This window comes from Pongo abelii, chromosome 4 (assembly GCF_028885655.2).
Source record: "Pongo abelii isolate AG06213 chromosome 4, NHGRI_mPonAbe1-v2.0_pri, whole genome shotgun sequence".
Taxonomy (NCBI): Eukaryota; Metazoa; Chordata; class Mammalia; order Primates; family Hominidae; genus Pongo; species Pongo abelii.
The window spans coordinates 113,843,305-113,870,764 of NC_071989.2; positions in this window are offsets into that span (position 1 = coordinate 113,843,305).

The window sequence follows — 27,460 nt, forward strand, 5'->3', positions numbered from 1 at the left end:
TAATGTTTGCCTGACTTATGGTTCAAAAGGACATGCAGACTAGTTCAGCTCCCTCCTTTAGGTTGTAGTGAAATTAAAGTACACTTAAATAAGTTCATAATATAAAAGAGAATGATGTTGTGTGGAGGATTGTTGGGATAGAGCGGTGGTCCTCAGAAGGCAAAAGTTTTGAACAAATTTCTACAAGACAGAAAGTAAGTTTGAGTACATCAGTGGGGAAAAGAGCAAAGGAGGCTACCACATAGAAATGCTGAGGAAGCTACTAGAGACGCTGGGCTTAGATTCCGTAGCAGCAATGGCAAGAGAATAGGACACAGGCAGGAAAATGGGGGAATTAACAGAACACCTGTGTAAGATGCCCTCTTACCTGTGTTCCTGGCTACAGTAACAATCAACCAGCTTTTGCAACAAAAAAGCAAACAAACAAGCACACAAACAAATCATACTGGTGAATGCCTCTCAAGATAAACTGAGACAACTATCCATAGTGTTAGGGCTGGGAGACCTAAGGGTTCTAATGTGGATATTTCTAATACAGGATAAATCTCTCCTCACAGTGGCATCTAGGGGCCTCCCAGTAAGTAGCATAGCTCCTGTTCCTTTTTCTGTAAACACAAAACCTAGGATGTAGAGAGTTAAATATACTCTAAGTTCACCTTCCACTGCATTGTCTCTCTTTGCAAGGCCCTACTCTCATTTTCACTCATGCATTTGTTTCTTTTTTTATCCATTATTTTATTCTCTTTTATTCTTGTTTCTAATTCTTACTTTTCCCATCCATAGAGAACTTATAGAGGTATTTTTGCATCTGCACCTTTGAAAAATGCTTACTGGAATTTTTGTGTGTATGTATTTTTCATGTATACGAATACATTTGTTTCATATCTCTTGTCTGTTTTTAAGAAAATTATTCAGAACAATATGTTTAAAATCTATCTTAAACTTCTACCTTAATGTTTATTGGTATATGGCTATTTGATTGCTTCTTACTGCTCAATGGCACCCTGTAACATGTGTTAAACCCATCACCAGTGATGGTCTCCTACATTATCTGCAGAATCTCATTACCACAAAATAAACACCAAAATGTAAACCTTTTTACACATCAACTTAAATTCCTTTTTGAAATTTTTTCATGAACTTGTTCTGTTTCCATTTATAATATAAGAAAACTACCCACCAGTCGGCGAGGTCAACCCTCCTTCACTCTACTCCCATCTCCACAAGAGCAGCTAGTTCATTTTCCATTCCTGAGGTAAGCCTAACAGGAAACAAATCTATCTGAAAAGTGGCGGAGGAAATACACACAAGCCATCTAGAAAAATTAACATAATTTGTCATTCTTCACTACTCTGGCAGGATCCCATATCCTTAATGATCCACCAAGAATCACCACACACCACACATTAAGGAGAAAAATGCATCATGAAGAACAAAGACTACAAAAAAAACAGCAACAAAAAATCCCTTTGATGTTTGATGAAACAAGAAGTTTAAGAAGAAAAGTTTAAATGAAAATGTAAAAAAAATTGCATCACAAAATCTCAGCGTAAGTTGGAGGAAATGAAGAGGGTGCTGGGTGAAAATACTATTTTAAAAAGAATAAGAAATAGACCTTGAAAATTAGAAGTATTATTGTTGAAATAAATTGTATAAAATCTATAATATAATGTTAAAGAAACATTCAAGAATAGAGCTCAGATAAAGAAACAAAAAAAATTATGAGAGAGGAAAAGAGAGATGATTATGTACCATATCAGTTGTTTTGATTTGAAACTAGTAGAAGACACAAAAATAGAAACTGAAAGGGGATAAATCTTGAATAAATAGAAGATATTGTAATTGAATGACTATCATATAAATTTTAGATTGAAAAGAGCTATATAGTATAGAGAAGGATTAAAGAAAAAGTCAAATTTCTAAATATCTGGCTTAACACTTTAAACACTTGAGATAAAGCGGCAATACAGAAATCATCCAAGCTGTGGAATCCTTTTAAAAAAAAAAGAAGAAAAAAAATTACTAGCCAACCCACATTCTCCATAATATGCAAGCAAAGCTGGGCATTTTTAGACATACAAGCATTTTTATATTTAGTTTCCACATATTATATTTGAGATCTACTTGGATTTAAAAGAAAGAGGGAGAGAACTAAATGAGAAGCATAGGAATATATCGATCGAAAGTCCCAGTTACAGCTGTACATGGACAAGACACACTAACCAACCCAACTGCAATAATATGTTGGAGTCCCTGGTAAAAAGATAGTGCAGAGGATCTGTTGTCTTTACTGTTAACCCTTTTAGCCTGACTTCTGTGAAACTGATTTATTTCTATTAAGCTTATTGACAGACCCTGTAAGAGTTGAGAAGGATGGATAAGAATTTTGAATTAAATAAAAAGGAGAAGAAATATCTAAATTTAGTTCAGTAGCATGAGATAGAAAGGAAGGAATCAGAAAAAGAAAGAAAGGAGGAAACAATAAAAAAAGAAATGCAAAAAAAGGAAGTTAGGGAGAGAGAGTGGGAAGAAAGGAAAGAGGAAAAGAGGGAAGCAGGCGCACAGGCAGGTTAGAAACTTTTAGAAACTACAATTTTAGCATGGACTAGGAATAAAATGGTGATGCTAAGAAGCTCCTGTTACATTAAACTGCACCATTAGAAATAATACAGACTTTTAACCAAATGAGGTGTTATACTCATGGAATTTAGTGCTCATTGTGTGTACCTGGAATGTTGTGTTATATTCTGGCACTGCACTTAAAAAGGCTCCAAACAACAAACTGGAGAATATTCCTCGAGTATTTAAAAGGATAGTAAAGTATCCAGAAAATATATTATAAATGCATTTGAGAAGATTGGATGGTATGACTCTTGTCTTCAAATATTGAATAACCTTCACAGAAAGTATTTTCTTTTCTTCTATGTGGCCACATGAGAAAATAAGACACAGAGCAATGTGATGAAATTTTAGTGATGCAGATTTGACTTTGCTTGCTTTTCACTGTAAATGGAAAGAAAGAAGAGGAAAGTCTAAGAAGCTCAACTCTGACAGTCTGATGAATGTGGTAAGATGGTTAAAGGAAATAAACGAAGAGTGGCAAATTAACTTCAAGAAAGCCCATCAAAAAATGGATGTATTTAATATCCAATGCATTACAGGATTATCTGTACTTATATTAATACTTGAATAGTATACAATGTGTTAGTAAATAGACAATTAAGGCAGTATGTAGTTTATGAAAAAGATCTGTTATGGAAAATATAAGAAAGGACTGAAAAGACATATTTGTCATTTTGGTCAATATTTGCCAAGTACTATATATCATAAATCATAACTATCAATGTGCTCAAATAGAGTTCATCTTTTATGTCCATATGTATTGTGAATAAAAACTAATAAAAAGGTCTGATTTTATAGAACTTATAGCAACTTTTTCCTGTTTCTTTTTTCTTTTTTTTCTTTTTTTTGTGAGACGGAGTCTCGCTCTGTCGCCAGGCTGGAGTGCAGTGGCGCGACCTCGGCTCACTGCAACCTCTGCCTCCTAGGTTCAGGCGATTCTCCTGCCTCAGCCTCCCGAGTAGCTGGGACTAGAGGAGCTCGCCACAACACTCTGCTAATTTTTTGTATTTTTAGTAGAGACGGAGTTTCACCATGTTGGCTAGGATGGTCTGGATCTCTTGACCTCGTGATCCACCCGCCTTGGCCTCCCAAAGCGCTGGGACTCCAGGCATGAGCCACGGCACCCAGACCTTTTTTTTTTTTTCCTTTTCATAGCATTCTATTTAAAGATGGAGGAGAAAACAAAATCTATTTTATCTTTCAGCAGGCTTATTATTCATACTTCAGATTGTTGAAATCTCTGTTACAGAAGCAAGCAAAGGTTCAGTGAAAAGCATAACAGATGTGGTTTCACTGTAAGAAAATAAGTATTTAAATGATAAAAAGTGATATATGTTAGAAAAAATGTTAAACCAAAGAATATAAAATCAACTCTATGATAATTTAAGCAAAATCCTTAGGGTCAAAGAGAAAGTATCTTGCCTTACATGTTGCCTAACACTGCTTAAATTAATTGCTCAAAATCAAAATTGAAGGAAGAAGCACAGAAACAAAGAGGCTAGATTTTCTCCTTTATTAACTAAATTATTGTCATAATTGTCACATTAACAGAGAGGAATTTATGGCTTCTCAAAGAAGCCTTAAACAACTACATATGGCTCTCAGCCCATAAATAGCTCCCATTAGTCTTATAAATAACCCCAAAAGACCACTTTTTGATCAAAACACTTATGAATTATTAAAGTTCCGACTTTTAAATAAAAACTGAGCCTTGTCATTGTCAATTATTTCCTTTTTGAATGACCTTTCTCTAATATTGAAAAATAAAGAATAAAGGAAGTTTGATGTTTTATAGATACCATTCTCTGTTTCAACTATTTCGGTGGGCATTTTTACTAAATGCTTTTTCTTTTTTTTTTTTTTTTTTTTTTCCTGTGACAAAGTCTGGAGCTACACTTGCTCAATCCAGGACATCTCTGTGACCAGATAAAGATGAGACAAGATCAGAAAGTTTCCGGAGCTGTAGCAGCGCAGCTTGCTATTATCAGCTAATTCAATCCATCTGGGGGAAAATTATATCAATGTGAATTTACACAGTTGATGAGTTTCCTGTTTCATATGCTATGCCAAAGCAAAGTTCAGCATACTGGCCTTCCATGTGAAGAGGAACCATCTTATCTGCCCATAGCAAATATAATCTCACACAGCATCTTTGAAGTAAACCAAACTAAGCAGATATGGAACCTAGTATTTCTTTTGGATTTCAAGTTTCATTTCAATTGTTTTGTGCTCAGGGAATCTGAGGAAGCCTTTTTATTCTCAAGAGTGGCTAGAAATAATGTATTTATACTCTTTCTTTTTTATATGAACCACTTTTGAAACATTGTTGATTTAAACATCAGCGTTTTTTTCTTATTTTTCACCAACCATTTAAATATTATCTATCCTATGTAGTTTTGCTATCCCTTGCAGAGTAGTTCATAGTTTTGGTTTTTGCTGAAAATGCTCTTTATATTGTCAGAAATAATAAACATGAATAAACTGTGTTCCATTCTTTGAGAATAAGAAATTACATCTGCCTGTAAATAATTTATTATTTATTTGGATATAAGAGACAGACACAACAATGAAAAACATTTTAAAATAGCAAATTCTACAGGGAAAATGAGTGACTGAGACAGAAAATGCTCTATGAAGTCTGAGGAAATTATCCCTAAGGACTGTGGATTCAGGAAGGCTTCCTCTAGAGGATAGTAATTAAAGTCATCCTTGAAATTGGACCACAACAGTAAGAATTGCTCAAGAAAACTCTCTAAGATGAATATTTGCATATTATGCTGATGAAAGTGACAAGACCACTTAAACAGAAGGTTTGTGAAAGATAACAGAGGAGACCTGAGTGTTAAAGGAGGCTGACTTAAAAGAATCTTGGGAGACTTTGGGGGAAAGAAGTCAAGAAATGTAAAAATATTAATATGAATATTCCAGAATACTTCTTTTGTGCATCTTAACTGAGCATCAAATTATATATTTTGTTCAGGAAAAGGCAAACACTTTATATCTTAGAGGTTCAATATTGTTATGCTGATTGAAAGATATCTTAATGTTTATAATAATACATTTTCTGAGTAATATTTTGATGTTTTTATATTTCATCTTAAATACATTCTTTGTTGTTTTATTTTGTTTAGGTTTTACTTTAAAATAGAACCACCATCTTTCAACTCTGTAAAAAATTGGAAAAAGCCTAACTAATTTCTCTTAATTTTTAATATGATTATGGAATGACATTTTAAGGTATGAAATATTTAAATATTAAGCACATACTATAATAAGAGGTTAGAAGTATATGAGAGGCTTAAAATTAAGTGATGCTAGGTAAATATGCCTAGTTTCTTCTGCGTTTTTTCTTTAAGGTTATATCCTTCTTAAGTAATTGTCCCTAAGGTATATTTTTTAAAAATATAATGTAAACTCTTTTAACATTTAACAGCTTTCTTGGTGGAAATTTGATAACTGGAATTTTTAAGAAGAGAACAGAACAGTAATGATAAAGAGAAGCTATCAGACAATTTGGGACCAAGAAAGCTACAAAAACTTCAGGAGAAAAAATATCTAAAAAGCTATTTTAAGTTAATTCTAAGTTTAAAAGATGCTGTTAGTTAGAATAGGCAAATTGAAATACAGCTATGGCTTCTGTGTTCAATTTTAATTTAGTGATGATGTTGAAAATTCTTATGATAGTGATAATGTTGTTAAATATATTGAAGATGTGTCCTCATAAAACATTTCCCATCTTCATGGAATTTTTGGAAACAATATTTTACTGATATGTAGAAGGAAAGATTTTAAAATTTAGATCCAGAAGAGAAAGGAAAGAGATCAGGTAGATGGAAGGAGGGGATTGACATTATTGAGCACCAAGTATGGGCCAGGGTCATTATGTTTATTATTTAGTTTTATTGTTTCAACAACAGTATAAGACCACTGAGGTAATTTGGGTTATCCAAGGTCACACATTTGGGTAAGAGACAAAGTAAGGAACAAACTCATCTGCCTGACTTCAATATACATATGGATTCTACTCTAAAACACTGCCATGAAGAAGCAACTACCCTGATTCAAGTGTAACTCTGGATTCTGGATAGAATATGTGCTGAAAATGACTCTGACAAAGTAATATTGATGATACAGTTATTCTGTAAAACTGTAGCACTGACTGACTCAAATAATGTAATTTTCATTACCAATATCCACGCTGTCCTTCTTACCTGCAAAAACAACCCTGATTTTTTCAGTGGGAATAACTGCATTTTCCAGTTTCCCTTGAGCATTGGAGTACTCAGGTTACAGTTCTAGCCAATGAGATATAAATGATGTCATTAATAGTGTCTTTCATGAAAGCTCCATAAAATGCATGTTAGGTAACGGAGAGTAGTAGACTCCATGGTACGTGGCGTTTTGCCGTTGCCCTTGCCCTTCTTCTTGCTGTCAGAAAAACTGATGCAATGCCCAGAAGGGGGAAACCATCTTGGAACTATTAGTCAACTTTCATAAGTTAAGAATGTGAAGTAAAACAACAAAGGATCCTAGGCTCGGATTGCACTGTGAAGTCACTTTACTAGTTCCAGAATGCCCTTTTCTAAATTTCTCATTACAAGGACAAAAGGAAAAAAGAATACATGAATTGTGCAAGCCAATGTTTTTCAGATTTTACAGTTTACAGCCTAAAATAATATCCTAAACCATATGCCAACCTACATGAGAAGCAGCTGTCTCTGTCACTATGTCTGTATAGTATAAAATATCCAGACAAATATGAAAAAAGTCAAGTTCATTTTCCTCAATATTAAGAATTTTAATATTATAAAGACACATAGATAATATTGGTTCTTTATCACATAATTAATCCCTGCTTCAAATTTAAATTAACCATGCTTATACAAAAAAGAATGGGGGGCGTTTTTAGAAAGTTTACTTAAATGACTTATAATGATCAGAATATTACAGGAAAGGAATGATATTTAGAGTCGGAATCAACTAATTTAGTCCACTGTTCTACAATATCTATGACTCAGATAAAATTGGTCACAGGCACTGTGAAAATAAAATGTCATGGTATCTTGACCTTTTGCCATGAATTTTTATGGGGATTAACAGTAAACATTCTACAAAATTTCATGCCAATATATTCCTACATAAGTAAGAATATCAATATTTAATGAAAAAGTTTTATGGATGTATGTTAATTTAGCGTAATACTTTTACGGTGTTTACAGAATTTCTTATTTATATCTTCAATTATCAGCCACTAATTTCACAGATAGGTAATTTGGTCAATTATTTTGATAAATATATTAGCTATATTCCTATAATTTTGGGTATTTTTCATTATATATTATATAAATATGTAAATATGCATGCAATATAATTTAAATGATTATAATTGTCACAAAATTTAAACCATACTTTTAAAGCCATCTAAATAAATATTGCCTAGTTGCTTAAAGTTTGAACATGTGAACTAAGATTGCAAAAACTATTTTTATTCAATTTTTAATGAGATATATATGTAGGGTGTGACACATTCATGGTAAAATATTTTACTTTAGTTTTCTAAAATAAAATTTTAGAATATTTTTTGAATGGTTCAGCTACTCAAAATAATTTAAATTTGTATCATTTGGAAATGTAATTCCATAGAGTTTCCAAAAACACAGTCAGAAAGGAGCATACATTGGAATTAATATTTCTGTTCAACAGATACGAATATATTTATAATCTGTCATTCACTTCAAAAAGAAGACATTGAATGTATAATTTCTTTGTCTTTATTGAGAAAACTTGCATATATTTTTTTACTGGATGTTAATCAAAGCAGATTGAAAGAACTCATTCATTGCCAAAGTCTTTTTCCTAAAGATTACATCTAAATATTTAGGAACACTTTGAGAGAAAAAGGAAATGATATGCCTTTGAGTGGAGCAAAGAACTGAATTCTAACTTTGTTAATATTTAGGGTCAGATGGTTCTATTAATCTTCATCTAAACATAGATAAGAAGAATATTATTCAGAGTTACTCATCTTGTCAACATCTGTGCAAAGCACAGCTAAAGTAGCCTAACGTGTTTTCTTTTAAGTTTTATACTTATTTTCTCAGTGAGGTACCATATATTTAGCTGGATGCCACTGGCTATTTATTTATTTTAAATACTTTCATTTCTTCTCTTATGTATCACTATTACTTTAAGTATACATAGATGATTTAACACTGTGCTCAAACCTATATATAAATATATATTATATTATATTATATATTATATATATGAATATGTATGAATATATATAAGTATATGCATACATATGTATATTTTTTTTTTGAGATAGGGTTTTGCTCTTGTTGCCCAGGCTGGAGTGCAATGGCCAATCTCGGCTCACCGCAACCTCCGTCTCCCGGGTTCAAGTGATTCTCCTACCTCAGCCTTCCGAGCAGCTGGGATTACAGGCATGTGCCACCATGTCCGGCTAATTTTGTATTTTTTAGCAGAGATGGGATTTCTCCATGTTGGTCAGGCTGGTCTCGAACTCGTGACATCAGGTGATCCACCCACCTTGGCCTCCCAAGGTGCTGGGATAACAGGCATGAGCCAATACCCCCGGCCTATATTTTAACATTTATAAAACATAGTAATATTCAGCACAGTTGAAATATATGTGTATTCTAACAATAATAAAATTGAGTTAATCTGCTAAAACTTGGAAAGTGACTCATTGACTGTTTACTAATACTCAACTTTAGGGAGATGGCTGCCATCATAACCATTTAAACTAGTAAAGAAAAAATACCTCACTAGTAATTTTTCAAATACCATTTCTTCTTAACTGATGAAGACAGAAGTGATTGGATGAAAATCAAACAGTACTACAAATGTTTCATCAAATACTGTTATATATATTACTTGACATAAATATCTTACATTTTCCTAGAAAAGTAGAAAAATCTCCCTCTAAATTTACACTTTCATTCTTCCCACTATTATTTAAGCCAGCCATTTGATTAGGGTTGAGAATTTCAATATTCTGGAAGGAATACTGGTTTTCTTTCAGCACTGATGTTTATTATGTTATTTCTAGACGACAATTCCATAAGTTTGATGTATCATATTAATTTGTTTTGTAGGAGTTGATCAATTAACTTGAGAAAACTCTATGTAGTGTTGATTCAATCACATAACAAGCGTAATTTAATATAAATGGTGCATAAGACATTGATTTTGCCCAACTGCTCTATAGAATTAGTGTCACTAAACAAGGCAGCCAAGCTGAACTAACAATATTAAACATTTGTGCAATTTATCTCTTGCTATAATGAACAGTAAATGATATAATGACCAACAAGATTAATGATAAAGCAAACATGCTAGTTAGATTCATGCTATAGAAGACAATTCATAGTATTACTTGGCAATCAATAATTTGAAGATTAATTTAACCAGTAGTAGTGTAAAATCAAGCAACAGAGGAAATGGAAACCTTTCCTGGAACATATTCATTAATATGGCCTTTTAAAAACATAAGATTGGCTATGCTGTAATTTATCTATTTAAACTTTTTGATAAATTTATTTTCCAAATTTTTAACCAAAATTACATGTTGTCTCAAGCAATTTATTTCTTTAAATCTTCCTAAACTAATGAAACCCCAGATTGTCAGGAATATCTCCTTCCTGATTCAGCTACAAGTAGAGAGAGGATATTTATCAATAATAGTCATTCACAACCAATGTATTTTCCTTCTAGTAGCTTTAATGAATGTAATTAACTAAAGGAAGAAAAGCATATCTAAAGACAAAAAGATGGGAGGTATACTATAGAAGAAAACACTTAATGGAAAATAATGAAAGTAACAATAAAATTTTGGTTTATTGTCCTTTTTAGTCCTTCTCTTCAATTTACTAGCTCTTTCTGACTCTCTCATGAATTCTTTTAAAATTTTACACTTAAATTTTGAACTATATGGTAACCATACAATCAACTGTAAATTGGAAACTTTTAATTTTCAATTTTTATGTTTCCGTGGAAGGAAGTAATACAGAGTAGTTCAAAGTCCCACAATAAGTGAAATGTTCCCTTTGACTCTATGTCTTCCATGGAGTGAAATGGCTGAAAGTTAATACTCTGTAGTTCCTTTCCTCAATGTGTCTTTTCGTGACTTGAATTAGAGCCAATAGTTACTTCCTCTCCAAAAGAGAGTTATAAATATTATTCCCATGTTCAACTCCACTATAAAAACAAGAAATTTGCATTTTGGCTCTGCTTGCCAAAACCATATAAACCATACAAACTAATTTTGTGTGAATAAATTCATATAGAATCAAACATACATTATTAATGTCTATTATATTATTATACAAGGCATCATTTTCAGACACAAAGATATTAGGACACAATTTGTGGTCAAATGTACAAGTATTTTAAAGCATATGCTTATGATAACAATAACACTCATCGAGTTCTCACTATATTTCAGGTATTCTTCTAAGCACTTTAAATGTCATAATATTTATTCATCATATCAATTCTCTGAGACAGGTTGTGAATCTTACTCCCATTTTATAGATGTGGAAACAGATGCAAGAGAAGTTAAATAACCTGCTAAAGATCCCACAGCTAGTAAGTGAAAGATTTAGAGTTAGCACAAAATCTTGCAGTCTTTACTATACTGTAATTTCTGTCCAGATCATTTGAAAGAGGTTTTCACCATTGCACTTCAGTTTTCTAAAAACAATCGAAAGGTTTTGTGTTCATCTGTTTTTGTTTGTTTGTTTTGTTTATCCTATTCAAAGAAACCTATACCTTGTCACTTTACTTATCTAATTAAATTCATGTGGTTGTGAAAAACAGAATTTCAGATATGCTATAAGGAGAAGCCAAACAACCTGGCCTAAAGAAGGGCAGTAACAGGGGTGAAAGAGAACTCCAGGCTTTCACTCTAATGTCTATCATTAACATACCACCACTGTTCCCTATTCACATACTGCTTTTCCATGTACTATAATCTCCTTTTTTTCCTCCACTGTGGAGCGCACATGTTTAATTTACACCTTGTGCTCACTTATAGCTTTTGCCTCTTCATAATGATAACTTGTGTTTTCTCAAAACTTTGGGTATCTTTGATTACATATACTATCTTTTAGTTGACCTCCCATTCCTGTTTCACTATCCCTTAGTTTCCATTTCTGAGGAAAAAAAAAAAGTGTCTCTTTCTAGATCTATAAAATGAAAGCAATCATAACCTGTCTTGAAAAGTTAATATGAGGAATAAATGTTATTACATCTAAAGTGCTTGGAGGAACAACTGAGACACAGTGAAATCTCAGTGAGTGTTATTATTATTATTATTACTAGGTGTCAGCTTAGCCAATTTTTGCAGACCAGATCATATGGGGCTGTCTGGTGTACTGATTGGATCTTCTTGGGTTAGGTGCCCTCCTCTGATCCAGCTGTATTATGAGAATGAGGTGGTCATAGATATTCTTTCACCAGGGCCAATGAGTAAGTAGGTAGGAAATCATTTAGAAAAGGCTATCGCTGGCCAACACCATGCTTGTGTCTCTATTACAAGATACACTGATCAGGGGCATCACTACTCATGGGAATTCATAGTTTGCATGTGCCACATGTCAAAAATCAAATGATGATCCCCCAAACAAAAACTTACTCAAGCATTCTTTTCAGCTTTCTTTCTAGTCATACACTCATTCAAAACATTAAATGGGAAGGTACTCTATGGCAGAATAGAATAGTTCAAAGAAAATAGTTCATTTGATCTATACAGTTATATAAGTTTAAAAGTTATTTTTCCTCTCCACTCATAATAATTGTCTCACTGAAAAAAAGTATTTTATATTGTTTTCACGTTGTTTTAGGATACTGATATTAAATAATCAGAAAGGATTATAATATATATTATAGCAACAAAACTACCTATTTAAAAATATAATTTGACACTTTGTAGACCACTAAACAAGTTCACATATTTTCAAAGAGAAAGAGTAATTATTTATAAAGGGCTCTGTGAGATTTGAACATGGAGGAATCACTTGTATCAATAGTAATCCTCTTTCATTCCTTCTCTGCTAGAGTTAGAACTTCCTGAGGTTCCGGAGTAATTTAAAGTAAACAGAGATGCTATGTAAACTTACTGTTGACCTCCTGATGCCCACTGACAACTCAGCAGACAATGTTGCATCTCAGCCCAATTCCAGGTAGTTAATGTGGAAAACTCGTATTTATAATAGCAGATTATATTATCTCTACATTATCTATTTTTCACAGTTTTCTCAGAGTTTACTTCCTTCCTTATCCTATAACCACTATTATCAGTAAAAATGAGAGCTGAGTCTGTACTTACAGTTTTGTTCATAAATCAGAAACAGGCAGTTGTTCTTGCTGAGGCGTTTGTACTCAGGATATTTCACTGAAGGTTATGGCGGACCTATGCTATGTAATTAACAACCAGCGTTTGAAAATCCTCACGTTAATCAAGGTAATTCGATTTGCTTGGTGTGGAAGAGCCGCCTAAGAATCACAGATGTTCCTCATAAGGTCTAACATCAGTAGATAAGACTGGTCAGAGTAAATTAGGAAAATGCAAATGAATCCGGCTCTAACAACTGTAGCCAACTAACAAAGTACTATTAAGTTTAAAAGAATGGTATGTAGGTGAGAACATACAGAATCTCTTTTCAAAGAAAGAGGAATTGAATTTACATTCTATTCCTTTACCTCGATGCATAGTAACACTCTACCTCTGAGTGTTCCCCTTTTCAATCTCATACAAAATTTTTTTCTGAATAAGTAACACTTAGGCAAAGCCTCAAAAAAGCCTACTAATGTTACATAACTTATAACTTTCCTCTTTCCTTTTTTTTTTTTTTTTTGTTGGTGACAGAGTCTTGCTTTGTCACCCAGGCTGGAGTACAATGGTGCAATCTCAGCTCACTGCAACCTCTGCCTCCCAGGTTCAAGTGATTCTCCTGCCTCAGCCTCCTGAGTAACTAGGACTACAGGCACACACCACCATGCCCGGCTATTTTTTTAAAATACTTTTAGTAGAGATGGGGTTTCACCACACTGGTCAGGCTGGTCTTGAACTCTTGACCTCATGATCCGCCCGCCTTGGCCTCCCAAAGTGCTGCAGTTACAGTCTTGAGCCACCGTGCCCAGCCCGGGTTGCATAGCTTTCAGTGTTCTTTTAGATTGTTTGTACACTATCCCTAGTAATCTACAGAACTTTTCTATACCTAATTTCTTATTTTCAAATTATTAACATTTTCTGTATGTGTATATATGTAAATCATCAGTTAAACTCTATATATACTTATATGTGTATAGTATATGTTATATGCATTATATATAAAATATTATATACATTATATATAAATATATTAAGAGTACTGCAAAGTTAACATTTTTATAAATCAATAAATTACATGTTTATGAAAAATAAAACAGAAATAGTACCAAGTGAAATAGGGAAGGTGTTAATATTTGATTTTTAAAAGATACTATATGGCCTGCTTGGAAAAAGAAACAACTGAAATTCTGCATTACTAGTTACACAAACTAAAACATGAATGGAAACTGTTTCAGTTAGATTGTTTCATACTGATTTTAGTACTCTAAAAATATTCATTTTCCAAAACTGTATTTCCTGATGTTTACACATCAAGTTGAGAAGAAATTGTGATAGACTAAATTTTATTCTAGGACGTAGTGATTGTTTTTAAACAGGGCCACTCAAGATATAATTTTTGAAAGCTAAGGAAAAAAATTTGCAATTACTCAATATAGTCAATCAGAAGAAGGGTATTTATGTGCAGCAATAGGCAATAATAAAGCTGTGAAATAGAATCTGATAAAACTATCTAATCTTTTGGCTTATCTCTCATATATAAAATTGCTCTATTATTTCCTAGGATTGAGTCTCAGGTAAGAGTTCCTGATTGGGGATTTGCAAACAGAGCTGAGATTTATATAAATTTGATAAGAAAAATATATTGATCATAAAAGCTAACAGATTTAAATTCCTAATTGAGTATCTTTTCAAGAGTAAATTTTTATCTTATTTAAAAATTTTAACATATTCTTTAGACTACTAAAGCTTTTAGTCCAGTACAAATTAAGAAGTCAACAAAGATTTGTACAATGCATTTTTTAAAGTTTTGCATATATGTAATTATGTACTTTTATATTTTAAATATATTTTATTTTAAATATATTTTGAATATTTTAAAATATATTAAATATATTTTGAATATTTTAAAATATATTAAATATATTTTAAATATAAGATCAGGAATGCAATCATAAAGCCAGTTTTTTAAAAGTAGAGTGAGTTTACTCCATTTCTTTGCTATGTTATATTTAGGAGCTCCAAAGTTTGTTAACTAAAGAGTTGTTATGTCACTCAATGAAATCACATGCATTCTGTCTACACAGTTGTAATCATGGGGATATGATGAGAGCCATTGAAAGGCCCTTAATCTTTGGCCTCAATATCTAAATCCCAATCACATGTTGAATTTCATAACACTTAAATCTTAATAATTTAATCTTTTATTAGACATAACTAGTTATTAAAGCAGTAAATATATTCTTTTTTTTTTTTTTTTGAGATGGAGTCTTGCTCTGTCACCCAGGCTGGAGTGCAGTGATGCGATCTCAGCTCACTGCAACCTCCACCTCCCGGGTTCAAGCGATTCTCCTGCCTCAGGCTCCCAAGTAGCTGGGATTACAGATGCCCGCCACCATGCCTGGCTAATTTTTGTATTTTTAGTAGAGATGGGGTTTCACCATGTTGGCCAGGATGGTCTTTTTTTTTTTAATACTTTAAGTTTTAGGGTACATGTGTACAACGTGCAGGTTTGTTGTTGATCTCCTGACCTTGTGATCTGCCCACCTCAGCCTCCCAAAGTGCTGGGATTACAGGCATGAGCCACCGCACCTGGCCAACATATTCTTATATTAATACTATTTAGTTATAGAGATATGTTATTATTATTCATATATATGGTATTATGAATAATTGTACATATTGTTTCTCTTAATTGACCATGATTAACATGTTAGGAATATATATAGCAGGTTCAACAGAGAAAGAAAAAACAGATATGTACAATTAATCATAATACTATATTAAAAGTTGCCTTCTAGCATTTTAAGCAGGGTTTAGTGAAACATGGGGGAAGGGCAATTAATTCTGCTGAGTATGTAGTGAGGTATAGAAGAGTTTTATAGAGCATTGGATACTATAAATGAGCTTAAAAGCTGCATTTGATACTATATGAAGACAGGACCCTCCACATCTGATACAATGAGCCAAGATATGTGCAAAATGAAGTGGAAGTACTATTCCTGTGGCATTAAACATTAGACTTTGGTGTACGAGCCTCTTTCATTTTCGTGGTTTATAGTAATCATATTAAAAAGTGCATCTGATATTTTGGTTCTGTGCCTTGCTTTCGACTGGATGAATTTCTTTAATTCTTGGGAATAGATTATTCTGAGAGATGGCTGATCTCTTCTCCACCATCCACATCCCAATCTTGCTGCCCTTAGACAAGAATGTCTAACACAGGAATGGTTTAATTGGCATAATAGTGCTTAGGAATCAAACTAACAAAAAGATAGAGATTTGTAGTCACTCCTTTCTTTTTGCTTGAACTTGGGACTGAGCTTACACCTAGAAAACATACTGTCTGGTCTGCTACAATCCTCTGCTTTTTAAGTTTTACAAGGGTCTTCCTCCAATGGAGGAAGTGGAATAGTAGCTCATCACCCCTCCTAACTCAGGGGAAAATGATCCAGTTCTGGGATTCATAAAAAAATTTCCATTTGGAAATGTCCAAGCCACATTTTTAAATATCATCAATACCAGTGATAGAATAATGCTTTAACCTTCATCACCTAACTTTTTTTTGTTTTATGTTTAGTCAGAAGTTGAGATAGAGAGGACTTCTTTTTTAATGGGATGCACAAAATCGAATTTATAGCATCCCATACAGATGGTAAACTTTTCTGAAATCTGTCTGTGTTTATAGATATGGCAATGGAAGAGAATAGGACGTTTAAAAAAAATACAACTTTGGGTGAATTAACTTCTTATGTTAGGTGTTGGTAAACTATGTTATGTTGACCAAATCCAGCCTATGGACTGTTTTTGCACATAAAGTTTTATTAGAAAACAGCCTCACCCACTTATTTGTGTATTGTCAATAGCTGCATTTATGCTGCAATGGAAGAGTTGAGTAGTTGGGATAGAATATGTCCTGCAAAGCCTAAAAATATTTACTATTTGGCTCTTTACAGGAAAAGTTTTGTGGCACTTCTGGAAGCTTACAGGAATCTTTGTCTTAGATTATAAGAAATTTTTAGAAAAAGGAAGAGCAATAATCTATAATGCAATTATAACCCTGACACTGTATATTTTAAAACATTTCTCTAGTTTGAATGTTGGAGTGTCTTGAAATGTTCAGATGGTAGTTATTTTATCATCTGTAGGTTAAAACATAATCCTGTGAGTAGACTTCGTATTTCTTTCAAAGGTAGTCATCTTTTCTTGCATTTATATTGGGAAGAGGCTATTTACAAAGGAGTTGAAATTGCATAAAGTAACCATTACATAGGTAGATAAATACCCATTCTTATCTGAGCTTCAGTCTCATGGGTTTTATCTTTGTGAGGTTGGCTTCTGAGTAGAAGGTGCTAAGATGGCATCCTTCATATAGAAGCTGACCAAAAGCTAGGATGCAATAGCAGTGCTGTCATCCTTTTTATATAGCAGTTTTGGAAATTCACATGACCAAGGTCCATCTCATACTCACATATTTTTCTGTTACTTCCCAGCACTTATAAAAGTCCTATTTGCATGAGCTAGATTTAATATATATGTATTTGCTGGAGTATGTCTGTAGATTTAGCAGATAAGCTACCTCACAATTTCAGTGGCTTAACAAATAAAAATGTATTTCTAACTCTGAAAGTAGTGTAATATAAGTGTCGTAACTGGCAGATGGATTTTATTTATGTAGTCATTCAGTGACCAGGTCTTTTCCAGTTTACAGTTTTTCTATCACATGACCCCACTTGGATGTCCAAAGACTGCAGGAGAAGAGGAAACAGTTGAGAGATGTAATTCACTGGGCAGCTACTTCACCTACAGTAGGGCAGAGGGTAAAATTTTTGGTTGTCTCTTTACTATCCCTATCACTAAATTAAAGTACCTATAATTTAGGCACTCATGTCTTATCGTTGGTACAAGCAACTGTTGAAGCCATCTTGGTAAAGTGAGAGAAATACCACATGGGAAAGTAAATTTTGGGAAGAATAAATAAGTCTACGAAGATAAGTCAAAGAGCTTCCTTTGTAAGTCATTTTACTATTACCAGCTTTCATTCATTTGGCTTCGTTTTAATAATTAAAGCACCCACTTTCTTTGATAGCCCCAATAATAATGTGGAATAAATGCATATACCTACAGGTGGGGCAGGGAATACTACAGACTTTGGCAATTGATGAACACCATGATTATTTAGAAAAAATGGAAACTCATGAAAAAGAAATAAAAGAAAGGTCCAAAATAAGCCTATTTTACATGCACATGTGGTAGAGAATACCTTAATTATGCATAGATTTTTTTCAACAAACATAAAACAATTTTAGAATTTTAATTAATGACCTTAGGATTACATCCCTGCTGGAGTTCTCTTATTATTCTTTCCAGTTTTTTTAATACAGAAAACTAAGGTTAACTGTTTTGCTCAAAGTCATATAATCAGTAAAGGAAGATACTGTCTTCCAGTACAACATTTTCTGACTCTTATTTCTGTATCTTGTCTCTTATATTATATAGTCTCCATAGAGTCAGGGCAGAAAATTTTATGGACTCATCAATGTAGATCAAAGTGCTAAACACCATATTTTCTTCTATGCTATGTATGTGTATGTGTGGAGGAAGAGACAATTTTCTTTTGTTAGTCCATAAATAGGTAGAAGACCTTCACCTGCAACTCCCTGGAAGAAAGGGAGCCAAGTCTGATAGATTGATGCCTTTACTCTGTGACTGGGTCAGACGGAGTTAATTAACCACACTCAGGGCCCCCAAACTAGAAAGTGCTTTTGGATGAAGTTCAGAGAAAAATCCCTGAAGCTAGCATGGAGCTGGCCCCAACTCCCTCATGTTGGCCAATACAAATATTATTATTGGTTATATTAATCAGTTACAGTTTTTGACTCTGTGACCTTCCAATGGCAGTATATTTCCACAATGGCTGTGTGAAGTATTTCCTTCTATTTGCTCAAATGTATTTGATATCAATTTCTTCTAAGGCTTTCATGCATACTTTGTTAAAAACAGTACAGAAACAGTATGGATCAATTCTTGCTACATCTTTCTTAAACCCTCATAACTCCTTCAATTTCCATTTAATTTCCTATTTGTGGAAAACAGAGAAACACTATCTTTCTAATATATTTCTATACCTCCTTTCTCATAAATGTCAGTATGAGTACTGACCTTTTCAGAATACTTTTGGCCTAATGACATATTCCTTATCTGAAATCACCAAATTAAAAGCAATATATTGAATTTTTGTTAGTTTTTATACTATGTTCAAGTTTATTTTTATATACTGAAGAGTATGTATAACATCCATGACATACTGTATAAAGCTACCCAAGCATGTTTTTTTCATGGATCTTTAGATATCAGAATTACATTGTAAAACAAAATTACTAAATTATTTTTACCAACGCATCTCTATATTTACCTGAAATTTTATATTATGATGCTGAGCCATGCTGTTGGCTTTGCCTGGATTTTCTTGCGAACTCATATACAAGCAGTTTTTAACTAGTACAAACCACTTAATAGTATCAGCCAACCTCATTTATTTACTATCTACATCCTCCTTTACATCATTAATTTGTACAAACATCTGGATAAATTTTGAGTAGTTTCTCATGTTTCTCAGAGATAACATTTCTAGACATGGAGGGACAGAATAAAAGAGACTGCAAATTTCCACACACATGCATCTAAGTCTACAGAGCAACTGGCGTTGATACATGATCACTTGGCACTGCTCGAAATAATGATAATAAAAAGCAAGTAAATCACTAATTTGCACATACTTAAGCTCACCATATTTCAGAATGAATCTACATGTGTGGTTTTAAAAATATGTTTATAAATATAAGGAATACTTTTGTACTTTTTAATGTAAGCACATTTCAACAAATTTTATGAATGATAAGTGTGATACCAACAGGGCTCAAAGTGTGTATTGTGAAAACACTTATTTTTTACAAAATTTTTAGAAAAAAAAGAATAAAATCATGTAGATTCCCTATTAAAATGCACTTTGCTCATGCAGTTTTCTTTTCCTTTTGAAAAGGGTTTGCAGTATACCCATCATTTAAAATTTCTTTATACAGACATTTTGTGGTCAATTGTGGTAGTTTTATCTGTGGCATGTGTATTATTTTTGAGAAGATGGTTATTAAAACTTCAGTCCTGGATACTTCTAAAGTTCCACCCACATGTGTTTTAGTCCGTTTTTACACTGCTAATAAAGACATACCTGAGACTGGGTAATTTATAAAGAAAAAGAGGTTTAATGGACTCACAGTACCACATCGCTGGGGAGGCCTCACAATCATGGCGGAAAGCAAAAGGCACATCTTACATGGTGGCAGGCAAGAGAGAAATGAGAACCAAGTGAAAAGGGTTTTCCCTTATAAAACCATCAGATCTCGTGAGATGTATTCACTACCACAAGAACAGTATGGGGGAAACCACCCCCATTATTCAGTTATCTCCCACTGGGTCTCTTCTACAACACATGGGAATTATGGGAGCTACAAGTCAAGATAAGAGTTGGGTGGGGACACAAACTATATCAACATGCATGCACCCATACACATCTTTGAAGGTAGAGTATGTGAATTTGATGCTGGAGTATGTTGATGGTATAGTAAAAAGTCATGGGTAGGCACGTTATAAGCAACTAACATTTGTTAGTATGTGGACTGTGCATATCAAAATGACTCCATAATTACTGTCTGCTTTGTGAAATTTAGCATAGTTGCAAATTATCTAAGCTTTGACATAGCTTGAGAATGAAAAGATAATTTTGAAAACCAGTTTTACAAAATGCATAAAATTATGAAATTTTCATGGTGAAATTGTATGCTTTCAAGAATCACAAAGGATAAAACATCATTCTATAACTTTATCATAATTTCCCGTCTTTATGTCTACCACAGTGTCTCAGCAAACAATGTACTCAAAAATATTTGTTGAATAAAACACTAAAATGACTCAAGGATAGAAGGCAGCTGTCTGTGAGACAGGACATTTTCAGATTAAAGTTACAAAAGCAATGGAAAATAATCTTGACAATACCTATGAAATCAGGCCCCATTGGTATAAGTAAAATAATTATAGATTATTTTATGATTTTTGCTTTTGTTTTCTTTCCTTCTCCATGGCTGAGACATCTAAGATGTTTGAAATAATCATCCACATAGCAGTCCTAACGCTCCAACAACAGAGGAAGATATCCTTATTACCATGCTGCCCTTTAAAAATCGAAAAAGGACACAATTTCCCCTTAATCACTCAAATAGAAGGCCACTCAAAGAAAGACAAAAAATTAAAACAAAATAGAAAATAGTATGCCAAGTATACATCAGTGACATAATATATGTAAATAGATTAAAATTAAAAATTAAAAGTCAAAAGATCTCTGTAGGAGGAAGCAAAAAGCAGTATTGATTTACATATTACTTAAAAGAGATGTGTTTAAAAAGACCCAAAAGGGTTGAATATACAAAAGAACAAAATTTTATAACTGAATTGTAAGCAAAAGCAATTACAAAAATGCAACAAAACAGTTTTCTCTGTATTATTATCTGCCATCCTATTATATCCTCAGGTAGCCTTATCTAGGTAAGAAAGTTATAATTTTAGTTATTTCAATGAGCTTGAACTTAATGGGAATGATGAAACAGTAAACTTTCACAATATTTTTAAGTGCACTTAATAGTAAACCTTTAACTTGATTTCTCTCAATTGGAGTACATGTGAAGGTTTGTTAATGGACAGAGGTTTGTACTTAGATTGAATCTGGTAGCCAAATATTGAACATAGTACCAAATTGGTAGTTTTTCAATTATTACCTCCTTTATTCTCTCTCCCCTTCTGGAGTCCCCATTGTCTGTTTTTCCCATCTTTGTGTCCATGTGTACCCAATATTTAGCTTCCACTTATAACTGAGAACATGCAGTATTTTGTTTTCTGTTTCAGTGGTAATTTGTGTAGGATAATGGCTTCCAGCTGCATCCACATTGCTGCAAAGACATGAGTTCGTTCTTTTTTATGGCTGCATAGTATTCAGTGGTGTACGTAGACCACATTTCCTTTATCTAATTCCCTCACTGACGGGCACCTAGGATGATTGTATGTCTTTACTATTGTGAATAATGCTGTGATAAACATGTGAATACAGGGGTCTTTTTGGTAAAATGATTTAATTTCCCTTGGGTGTATGTTCAAGACTGCAATTGCTCGGTGGAATGGTAATTCTATTTTTGGTTCTTTGAGAAATCTCCTAACTGCTTTCTATAGGGGTGAACTAATTTACAGTCTCACCAACAGCATTTAAGCTTTCCATTTTCTCTGTAACCTCACCAACCAACTTCTGTTATTTTTTGACTTTTTAAGAGTAGCTGTTCTGGGCCAGGCTCAGTGGCTCATGCCTGTAATCCCAGCACTTTGGGAGGGCGAGGCGGGTAGATCACCTGAGGTCGGGAGTTCAAGACCAGCCTGAACAACATGGAAGAAACCCCATCTCTACTAAAAATAAAAAATTAGCCAGGCGTGGTGGCTCACGCCTGTAATCCCAGCTACTCAGGAGGCCGAGGCAGGAGAATCGCTTGAACCTGGGAGGTGGAGGTTGTGGTGAGCCAAGATCACACCATTGCACTCCAGCCTGGGCAATAAGAACAAAAATCCGTCTCAAAAAAAAAAAAAAAAAAAAAAGAGTAACTGTTCAGACTGGTGTGAGATGGTATCTCATACCTTTCAAAATAACTTTTAAGTGAATTTTACTTCAAATTTGCCTTTTTAATTAGTATTTTTGGTAGTAAATACTTTACTGTGATTTAATCTTATTTAAATTTAAAAAATAATAAACATGCTATACTTGCACTTTGTAATACTTTCAGTTGTCATTTACCTATGCTATGTCACAAATACATAATTTATTTTAATTTCTGGTTTAAATTAGTTTTTAAACTTGGAGAAATTTACATTAGAGAAAATTCAAATTACTAAAACACAGCTAATCAAATTAAACTTTACAAGTAAGCAACAAAATACATACTAAAAAATCAAATTGCATCCCTTACAAGCAGAAGTGAAAAGGACAACACAAATTATACAATGCTCATTTTTCAAGAATGTGTAAACAAACTGACACTGCTTGTAGTAGGATTACGATTTGGTTCACTGTAAAGGGTAATTTGGGCAATACTCTTGATTCAGCAATTTTTCTAGAACTATATAGCCTGAGGAAATAATTATATACAGTTGTATATAAAAGAAAGCATGCAGAAGCATTGCTTATAATTTAGAAAAAATGTAAATGAATTTTTGAGCAACAACTAAGGAATCTGTAAAATTATGGTATATATATTTATAAAAGCAAACACTGCTATCTAAAATAATGAATGGTTATGTTGGGATGGAAACATTTTAATGAAATTATGGTAAAACAGATAAAATACATCATGCTTTCTACCTGTATAGCTATTCACAAATCTTTCTCTTCCTCAGACACATGGTAGAATTCACCTTTATTATTCACTTGAAGTAGGTTATGTGACTTGATATATCCAATTGAGCATACACAGAAGTGATAATGTGTCCCTTCCAGACAGATGATTAAAAACAGCGCATACTTTACCACCCTTTCTTTCCCTCTTTCCAGGAAATAATGGGCATTCTGTCAGGTTGGATCCCAGAGTAAGGACACGTACATTAACAACAACTTTCAAATTGACTAATGATGCACATGTAGCCTAGACAAAGCATTACCTTTTGGTCTTTTAAACAACTGAAATGTAGTTCTTACCATAGATATCCTAGTCAATCTGGAGAGTAATGTCATATATGTAAGAAATAGAATTGTTAAGGTCAATCTCTTACTTTTGTGGGTTATTAACATTATTATAGAATTAGAAATAAATTTGAAATAACATTAAATTTTCAAAATCTTAAAAAATGTACATCCATATCTGCATTTTAAGATTTAGAACATTTCACATTTTTTTCAAGGCATTGGGTGTAGAAGAATCTGGCTATAGTATAATTAGACTATGGAATTCTATAAATACAAAGATAAAGAGAATATCAGAAAACTCTACCTCTGTGGTTAAGACAGGGAAGGAATTTGGAGGAGCCTAAAGATCTATCTACCTAAAATCTATTAATCATCTACTTATATATCTATGTATACACTTCTACAGGAAGCTAAAACATACCAAACAGGTCATATAGTGACTCACATCATGGGGATATAATGAAATATTAACATTATCATCTGAGCCATATTATCACTGGCAAATTGTATGTTGTTTAAATTACCTCAACGTCCACAAAGAGCTACAGTATAATTACTGTAGGGGTAAGGCACATGGACATACCATAAAATAATAATACTTTTTTTGTTGTTGAGAGTTTAAATAAGCTTTTATAATATATGTTCTCTATTTTTCCCATCCAAGTAGTAACCAGGCCCAACACTGCTTAGCTAGCTTCTGAGATCAGAGGAGATCAGGTGCATTCAAGGTGGCATGGCTGTAGACTAGTCTATATCTTTCAGAATATAAATGTATGAATTTTAAAAAGTAATATTTTAAAATTATAGGTTTTATTATTTGTGTCTATTATGTAATGTATGCAGTGTTTAAAGTTAAAGCCAATTAATCTTTGAAGCTCCTCTTCAACATCTTTCTCTTCCTAACAGATAGAATAGAAGAATTTAGATTATCTTGTAGGAACATAAATTAAATGTCAATTTGATTTTTATTTGGTAGAATAAGACAAATTGAAATATCAGTTGAAATGAAAGTAAAGATTTAAAGCTTTAGTTAAAATAAAAACCAAGAGAATCTTAAAATATAAAAATGTAGAAACCTGGGCAACACAGCAAGGTGCCATCTGTAAAAAAATAAAATGTAAAAATTAGCCAAGTGTGGTGGTGCATACCTGCGGTCCCAGATACTCAGAAGGCTGAGGTGGGAGGATTGCTTGAGCACAGGAGTTCAGAGTTGCAGTATGCTATGATCACACCACTGCCCTTCAGCCTAGGGAACAGAGGGAGACCCTGTCGGAAATAATAAATAAATAAATAAATTCATTAATTAATAATTTTTTAATGATGAGAGCATTAAAATATCCAATGACATAGAATTTTTTCATTTTTTATTTTGTCTGTTGTGGGTACCTGGATGATATATCTCTGGGAACTATGGGTCACTCACTGTATTATCAAAATATTTAAGAAAAGTATCTTCTAGGAACTTGGTGGACTTCTCTTTTCCAATGTAGTAATTGGAGGAATCTTATTCTTTGGGGAAAGATGAAACAGAAATAACCTCAACCAATGCATAATCATGAGGCAAGGTGGATTCCAACCAAATGCTATAATACTAAGTAGTCATTGGCTTATTTGAAAGAAGTAACTTGTAGGGGAACTGGTTCTAATTATCACTTCTTTTGAATAGTGAGTATTTTGTTCAAGTCGCTCAAACTCTAAATCTTGTTCCTTCATTTTTGAAATCAAGGAGTAGGCAAAGGAGTAGTTCCTTTCACACTCTTTATTCTGTGTGTCTCAAAGTCATCATTTGGAGCATAACTTGAGCTACACAGTAGATATTTGCATGGCGTCTTAAATTTTAGTACTCAGAGAAACAATTAAGGGGCCATAAAAATCAGCCTGCTAAATTGATGCCACTTTTTAGAAGGCATTTTAAAAGAAAAGCTGATGGCTAGACCTACTACTATGTTTGGTTGTTTTACCTTGTAAATAATTAGCCATTTTTCAGGTATACAGAGAAATTGTTCTCTAGTGAAAAAAGTGGCAGTCATACCATCAACAGCAACATCTGTAGTAGCAACTGCAGAGGGAACACCAGCAGCTACAAAAGCATCTACCAAGATTTAAACAATATAGAGCACCAAATATCATGCTATGCATTTCTAATTTACATTGTTCACCTCTTCTAAAAGGTATTTCTATTTCCCCATTTTGCGCACGCAAGAAAGGGGTCAAGATGAGTGTCTTAAGCATGAAGTCACTTAGTTGCACAAGGTCTTAGAATGAATAAGGACAAATCATCTTTGAAACTATGACTTTTCTTTGTACAATTCTGTTTCCCCAAATATGTTTCTGTTCTTACATGAATAAAAATTTAATTTGTATGTTATGTCAATATAGTATTGCTGTTGCAGTTGAATTTTTCATCTTCATGTGTGTATTTTCATTAATCTGAACCATTTGGTTAACACTAAGTTGTGACATACCTCTCAGAAGAGCTAAATATCTAATGACATAGCCTTGCTATTCCCAAAGGGTGGATATGATTAACATTTCATAAGACAAGCATTTGAGCACTTGCTCATATGTTTTTGCATCTTTTTAATTGTACATAATTTGATTTACTTTTGTTGTTTGATTATCCACTAATCTATCTGAGTAGGGCACATTTCCTACATTCAGTGAATATTAGTCATTGGTTCTGATGTTTTTAAATAATCCCCCCATGCAGAGAACAGTTTAAGGTTTGATTTAAAGAGACAGATTTGTTATAATAACTTTTGTAAAAAAAAAAAAGCATTAATTTCTATTTAGACCCACTTACATTATAGCTTTGAGATACTGCTTTTAATAAATTCATGCTTTGATAGTCATAACCAGTCTATATAAAGTATACAGTTACCTAGGAACTACTGTTTAAGTTGTAGGATATTTGTGGAGGGAGATGGTAATTAAATCAAATAATTATTTGATATACTGGAAAATTATAGCAGCCAAACATCAGTGAAGTAATTAAAAACTCAAGTGTTCAGTGTCATCCAAATAGAACATAGCTTGCCTATTAAAATTATTGTCAAAGGATATTGTAACAAATTAGGACTTTATAACTTTGGAATGAAATTTAATTTCCTTATATACAAAGAAAGTGTTGATGCCCTAATTGCAGTATTTCTCAAGATTGCAGATAGGAATATTTAGTGCAGTATTGGCAGGAGGACATGCTGGTAAAGAAAACTACTCAATGCCTTGAGAAAAAATATTGCCTGATAGAACCTTGTTACTCAACCTAAAATAAGAAATTAGCAACAAAGAAGTGAACATTGCTATCTTTTTCCTCCAGTGTGTGAGGAGGTTTAAAAAGAAGTAAAATAAATTAACAAATGGAAAAAATAGTCCTATTTAGCATGTGGTAAAAGGTAAGCTGGGACAACTAGAAAACGTAAAGTCCTAGCAAAAAAGTTAAAAAGAGGTGTTCCTTCAGTGTTCTGCACACACATTCTTATCTCTTACGATATCAATTTCCATCTTTAAGAAGGGAATACTTAAAAGCAATTTTATTAGTCATAATTGCAGATCCTTTCATATTTATATCACAAAGCAAAATTCTTTAAATGTGACCGTATGTAGGGAATCACTCATTTTTTTCTTTTTAAATTCAATTGAAAAAATTAAGTCAGTATTCTAAAGTACTTTAATCTATGATTGTTTCTTTTCCATAAAATGTTTTCCTC